A 7,007-nucleotide genomic window follows, 5' to 3' on the forward strand; every position below is an offset into this window, starting at 1 on the left:
CTGAGGTCACTCCAGGCCTTCCTCCTAGATTGCCTGGCTAAGGCCACTTGCCCATCATTCAAAGCCTCCTTCAGGAAAGTTTCTATACCTCACTGATGCCCCGCTAAGTCCATTTCTCCATCAGACAATGATCAAGCACATGCTCCCAGCTGCCCCATCACCCCTCTCCCCATTCCCCCAGGCCACCGGGAATAGAGACAGGCACAGAGATGGGTAAGACAGTCTCAGTCCTCCAGGTGCTTCTGGCTGGGTGCAGGGTCATGCAGACTCTGATTCAGTGCCGGTGGATGGGATCTAGGCATCTGTATTTTTAACAAACCATGCAGGTGGCTGAGGGGGCACACCCCTGTGAGACCCTTTTGGCCTTGTGGATATCCTGGACCCCATCACTGCATTTTTTGGGCTTCCACCTCTGAGAACATGGCCTGTCGGTCTCACTGGCAGGCTCTGGACTTCTAAGTCCGATAAATCTGTGTACAAATCCCTATTTCTGCAACTTGCTACCTGCATATCTTTGCCAAATAGCCATGCTTTCTGGGGCTCAGTTTCTCCATCTGTAACAAGATGACAGTCGTGCCTTCCTGGCCTGAGGATTAACTGGGACAGTGCATGCGTAGCAAGCTGCCTGGCACAGATAAATGCACAATAAATGTCCGCTATTAATTATATCATCACTGCACTCTGATAGAAATACTTCCCTGGGGCTATTTCCAGAACCCCACTTCCCAGAGTCTGTTTCAGAGGCGGCCCTGGACACCTGGGAGGCCTTTCGGTGCCCTCTGCCACGGCTTCTTCAGGACCTGCCTACATTTTCTCCGTGGTTTCCGCCTCTTGGGCCCCAAAGACATTAGCTCAGTGTACCTTTCATCTACCCAGAGCGCCCAAAGTTCCAACCACACCCCTGTGGGCAGCCTGCCCCATTTCGGGGAAATAGGCAGGAGAGTTGAGTTTCCCAGGCAAGAGCTCGTGGCCAGAGGCAGGCACTGGTCAGCCTGGCCCCTTCCAGTCCAAGGTCGGGCGCCCCGCCCCGGTCGGCCTGCTCCTCTGGGGCCGACAAGCGGCTGGGAGGCCTGGCGGGGAAGGTCCCGCCCACCACTCCCCGCCCTTCCCTGAGACCCGCCGGCCGGAGCCTCGGGGACCGAGGACCCGAGCATTTGGCCGGTCCGCAAGGCTGCAACCCGGGTCCGCACGCGCGTTCTCCCTAGTCCCGCCCCGGGCAGGGCGTCCCCGGGCCCTGTCTCCCGGCACCGCGCACGCGGCTGGCGTCCCCAGGGAAGGGAGGCGCGCAGCGGAGGACCGGGGATCCGGGTTCTCTGTCGCCGGGCGCACGTGGCTCGGTCCCAACGGCCCCGGTCGCCCGCAGACGCGTGGCGGCGCCCGGCTTCGGAGCGGCGGTGGCGCAGGGGTGCAGCGGGGGCAGCCGCCGGGGCGGGGTGGGGGGTCCCAGGCAGGGCGCAGCCCACAGCCCCGCGAAACGCGGCGGAGGGGGTCACTCACCAATCCGGCGCGCCGCTCGGAGCAGCGGCGGCGGCTGAAGGTCCGCGTTGGAGGCGGTGGCTCGGCCCGGAGGCTCCTCCCCTCCCGGCGCCCCGCCCGCCCCCGGGGCCGGACCTGCGGGGGAGGTGGCCGCCCGCCAGCCCGCCCCTGCTAATCAGCCTCAGCCACCGCCCCCAGCAGCGCAATCGGGGAGCTGCAGGGTGCTCTGGCCCTGCAGCCGGGCGGCGGCGCCCTACGACCCTCCGCCCCCGGGCCCGAAGTTCAGAGCCAGCCCGCCCCCTTCCTGATCTACTTCCCCTCCTCCCCGCCGGGGCTCAAGTGTGCAAAACTCCTGGGCCACCACTTAACCAGGACAATGAGGGCGCGCAGACCAGGGTGACTTCTGTGTCCCGCTTCCTTAATCGGAGGGACACCTCAAATCCATTACCATTTTATAACCGGGGGTGAGTGGTAGGTCGGGTTTGCACAGATGGTAAGAGACCAAAGTGTCAGGTTGGATCCTGCTTCCGTCATTTTTGCAGTGGAAGCAGGCAATAGAGGCCCCTTCTCAGCAAGGCAGGCAGCATCCAGGCACAACGGTCCTGGCATTTCTCTGTCCCTTGTCCACTTATTGGGCAGACTTTTGGTCCTTGCCCCTAGTCCTCAGGTTTCAAGGCCTGGGAGCTTGTGGAGGACCCTTGGGAGGAGCTGCTGGGGACAATGGAGATTGCCTTCCTCTCTTGACTTGCTGGGCCCCCAGACAATCCCCTGCCCCTGAGAAAGGTGGCCCCCAACACTGTCTGCTGGCCTCCCTTCCCCCATGTGGGTGGCTGTAAGGCGAGAATACCTTAGGGGTATCTTTCTAGAAGTGCTCCCATCTGAAGCCCTTTCTCACCTGCGACTTCACAGCAGGTGCTGCTGGTTTATTCCCCTCCCTTTACAGGTGAGAGTGCTCTGGTTAGGTGGGGTACTGTTGGCATTAAGGTCCGTCATCTGGGAGGCTGACTTGGGGGTTTCCAGACCCTGGGACTCGGTCTAGAATATGCCTGGGGGACATATTCCTTCAGCTCCTGATAAGGAACTTCTGATTACTCCGGGTGAGCCAAGCTGGGTGGGGAGATAAGCCCTGGGGAGGAGTTATCTGAGCCCCGAGGTCAGACACAAGGGGCTGAGCCCTGCAAATGGACCCCAAAGAGCACAATAGAGGGGTGAAGAGGCAGAATCGGACCTCCTCCTGGTGGGAAGGCTGCTATGAAGGGCCTCTTCTCCCCACCCCCACCCCCCTCTGAGATCCGCCCCAGAGAGCCAGAGCCTGCCCCACCTCCATAGTTTCCTCCTGCCTAGTATACCCAGCGTCCCAGCTCTCGCTGTGAGGCCCCAAGGCCCAGATCCTCTAGCACCTTTTGCCCCGCCCTACCCCAAGGCAACACCCACTGAGCTCCTGCAGCAGTTCTCAAAGTTCCCTTTTCCGTTCAACACTCGGGGAATCCTGCCATACCACACAGTGTTCCATGTGCCAGGGACCCAGGTGCCCCATGCCTGGTCCCTGCCCTTGGATGGTGGGTCGCTGCTGCAGTGGGTTATAAACTTTGGGAAGATAGGAACCAGTTCCTAGCCCCCTTTGGTGACCCCCACGCACTAGGTGTTCTTTAAGTATCTGGCTGATGGCCATCTCTGAGCATCCTTCCTGCAATGCCAGCGGACGGCAGGAGGAGACTGAGCTTGAGAAATGGAGGCACTCAGAGGTCTTCTGCCATTCTTGGAAGGACCCTTGGATCTGCCCAGCATCCTTCCAAGGATACCTGGTGGGGCTATTTGTGGGGCTCCCCATGAGCTGGAGAGGTGAAGGCTGGCCTGGCAGAGGGCTACAGAGGGAGGAATGTCCTAAGCTTGAGCTTCCTCGGAAGAACATCCAGGGGCCTGAAAGGGACGGGGCGTAGGTAATTGAATGCCCTTAAGTGGACAGACATCACCCACCCTGTCGGCCTTTGGCGCTTTGCTTGTCCGTCTCCCCCTGGATTGGGAGCACATTGAGTGGAAGCTTATCTGGCATGGGGTCCGGTGTGGATGAGGGTTCAAGAAATGTTTCCTGAATGTTTGGGGGTGGGGAGGCAAACTTTTGGAAGCAGATGAGCTCTGTCCTGATCTAGGGGAGAGGACGGTATGTTGGCATTGGCTGAGCACCTCCTCTGCGTCGGCCTCGTGTCTGGTCAGGCCAAGGGCAGAGCAGTCAGAGCCATCCTTGCAAGATGTTGGGCAGATCCTGTTACTTCTCTGCTCCCCCCCTCCCACTCACCCCCATCCTGCCAGGATGGCCTCCTCCCTTTTCCTCAGATAGATTTGGCAGGGTCCTCAGGCAGGTCACAGTCCTTGCCATTCCCTCTGCCTGGACCCTGGTCGTCCCTATGGCCCTCTCTTCCTCTCTCAGTTCCTAGCTGAAATATTATCTCAGTGAGACCTACCCCATCGTCCCCTCATCCATGTACCTTGCCCTGTTTCTTTCTTTTTTTTATGTTTATTTTTGAAAGAGAGAGCGAGAGCCCGTGCGAGCCCCAGAGCACACATGTGAGTGGGGCAGGGGCGGAGAGAGAGGAGGACAGAGGATCTGAAGCCAGCTCTGTGCCGACAGCGGAAAGCCTGATGTGGGGCCCAGACCCACGAACTGTGAGATCATGGCCTGATCCGAAGTCGGATGCAAAGTGTTTCTTCCCTAACATGCTATCAAACACACTTTTCCTGTTTGTTGTTCATTAACTGTCCCCTCCCACAGAAATGCGAGGCCCCCCCCCAGGGCGGGGAGTTGCGTCTGCCTCATTCACTTCTGCATTTCCAGTACCTCGAACAGTGCCTGGCACAGGGTTGCTGAGTGAAGGTACCCCCATTCTCACCCTTCTTCACCTCCTTCAGCATCCCTGGGAAGCTTCCCCCATGGCTCCCGAGCACCTCCTTTGCCTTCCCCAGAGCTAGCATGGTTCTGGGACAGACCTAGTATATGCACTGTTGGAAGTCTGGGCCTAGAGCTGCTAAATATTCTCTTTACAGAGCCCCTGGTGTCGGCCTCCAGAGGTAGCCTTTTCCTCTGAAGACAAGGGTAGCCCTTGGGCTAGGAAGACAACAGTATCCAGGAAGAGAATCTAAGTTCATTGCCTTCTTGGGCCAGAGAGAAGAACGTTGTGCACTCTCAGCTTCTTGGATCGATCCGGCATCTGTAGGCTAGGACAGAGCCCATCCATTTCACAAAATAAACACCCTAATTGACTATGAGGAGATGACCACGAGAAGCTATGTGCCCAATGTGCTCTGATGCCTGCGGTCCAGGCCACCCGGACCTAGTCCTGCTGGGCCAGGGCTATAGACCCAGGGAGGGCGCTCCTCACCAGTGCTGTCCTCCCAGCCTCCGGGCACAGAGAGCTGCTCCCCGACGTGACGTGACGGAGGGAATGAGGCTGCAATTCGGATTTAAGTTTACAGACTGTTTCCACTTGGCACCTTATTTTGAACCAATATCGTGTGACATTGTAAGGCGCGGCTTACAGGGCACTGGGACCCCCACCCCAGCACCCCAGAACTTGGTACTCTGGTGTAAGACTGCCTTCCTTCTTCTTCTTCAGTTTATTTATTTGTTTTGAGAGAGAGAAAGGGAAAGTGGGGGAGGGGCAGGGGGCAAGAGGGAATCCCAAGCAGGCTCCACTTTGTCAGTACAGAGCCGGATTCGGGGGCTTGATCTCAGGAACCGTGAGACCGTGACCTGAGCCGAAATCAAGAGTTGGACTGAGCCACCCAGGAGCCCCGAGACTGGCCTTCTTCCAGTCTCTTCCAGACTCTTCCAGAGTCCATGTTGAAACATGGGCTCTCCCAAGAGGAAAAGCCCTCTGAGCTCAGTGAAATGAGCTGTATATCCACAGGAGATTTAACACTGGCCAGCACGAGAGTGTGGAGAAGGTTCTAAAGGCAAATGCTAATAAAAGGGGAGGCGGTTAACGACTGGGGGTGGGGTGGGCAGGAGAAACCATTCCTCTGAGGGAGTCACTAGCACTTAGTAGGTACTTAACTCTGTGTAAGATGAAGCGTCTTGGCTTGTGACTAGACCACCGGTGGCCAATGAGAATGTAGGAGCATTCGGTGGGCCCAGAATGGGCCCTATGGTAGCATTACACTGCCTTTCAGTTGTGGGCGGGGAGGTCGCAAAGGCACACAGCTGGAGAAGTCTGGGTTTTAGTTAGTCCTTGCTCCACACGTGGTGCGTGTGATGGCCTGGGGGTAGGGGTGGGGGTGGGGGGTTAGAACTGCTGAGTCTCAGGCCCACCCCAGAAGTCCTGAATCAGAAGTACGTTTCAACCCGATCCGCCGGAGCTTATGGGTATGTTCAAGTTTGAGAAGGACTGGGACAAATGAAACCAGCAACTCCTTGAACACCAGGGCCAAGGCCGAGGATCAGAAACCTTGAGCAGACAACACTCTCACCCTTACTGAGCGGCACTTTAACACCGTATCCTTTGCTTTCTCAGAGTCTCTTATGAGTCATCAAATAGGCTGACTCAATCTGCTTGTGAATTTGTATAAATATGGAGTAATTGACTCTGTCCTTCACAACAATGCCTCTTATACAAAACTCCAAGAGGAGAAATGGAAGATGAGTACGCTTACTCCTTTCCAGTAACTGATCTTCTCCCTTTACCGTGGGGACCAGGATACTCAGACGCATATTCACGTATTTTCCCCTAGACCATGATCTTTTGTGTCAAGTTGACGATCAGCCGCATCGGTAAACTTTTTCGCTCGAAGCTATCCTAAGTTGCTTTTGGAAAAAGCCAATTGTGCAGGCGAAAGGAATAGGAAACATCCGTGTGCCTTAGTGGCCAGTCCTCTCTCCCCCTTGACGGCCATCACGCTTTCATGGCAAGAGCAGGGTCGTGGCACGTCCTCTACTAGAATTTTGAGGAGAGAACAGAGGAGTAGGGAGAAGGATGTGCCTTCGAACATCAGCTGGGTGTGACGGAGGAAAGAAAACCCACCCAGCTAGGGGTCACAGCCGGGGAAATCATGACAGGGGGCTCACACCATGCCCCTCCCTGCTACCTCTGTGCCCATGCACACGTCTCACCTGATTGGCAGTGCAAGGTACTGTCCTTCGTGCCAGGGGCCTCCTTGCAGGCTGGGGCGGGGGAACGCGGTTCAGCAGAGGCCTCAGTAGCCATCTCTCCATGTGTTGCTCCCTCTGCCGCTGGGTCCCCAGGTGGGGTATCTGCACTCAGCTCCCTCAGTGCGAGGGGTGGGGCGGGGAGGGGGTGTGTGGGCGGAGGAGAGAGTCAGGTGAGGCTGTTCAAGGACTGGAGTGTGGCAGCAGCTCTGCAGGGCAGAGGCGGGGTCACTGACCTTGGGCTCATCTACAAACACACTGTGGTCAGTGGCCGAGATAAGCCCTTCCCCCACCTGGGGATGTGTTTGAACCTGCTCAGTTCTGGTGCCTGGGTCTTGGCTCTCAAGGGAAGGGAAGGGAAGTGACATGTGCTGAGGTCCCACCTTGAGGC

The 7,007-nt window shown here is 57.4% G+C and overlaps 1 protein-coding gene across 2 annotated transcripts in view; it reads right to left on the reverse strand.

The window, feature by feature from the left end:
• The window catches only part of STEAP3 (STEAP3 metalloreductase), a 51,562-nt gene extending 44,934 nt beyond the window's left edge, over nt 1-6,628 (reverse strand). Inside the window, exon 1 of one of the 2 annotated variants that reach the window (XM_042994270.1) lies at nt 6,581-6,628. The gene's annotated coding sequence lies outside the window, so the exon portion shown is untranslated. Of the gene's footprint in view, nt 1-1,497; nt 1,561-6,580 lie in introns of those variants that run through there. The other variant, XM_042994272.1, reaches the window with a different exon arrangement.
• Between the last annotated feature and the right edge of the window lie 379 nt (nt 6,629-7,007).

This window comes from Panthera tigris, chromosome C1 (genome assembly GCF_018350195.1).
Source record: "Panthera tigris isolate Pti1 chromosome C1, P.tigris_Pti1_mat1.1, whole genome shotgun sequence".
NCBI classification, from domain to species: Eukaryota; Metazoa; Chordata; class Mammalia; order Carnivora; family Felidae; genus Panthera; species Panthera tigris.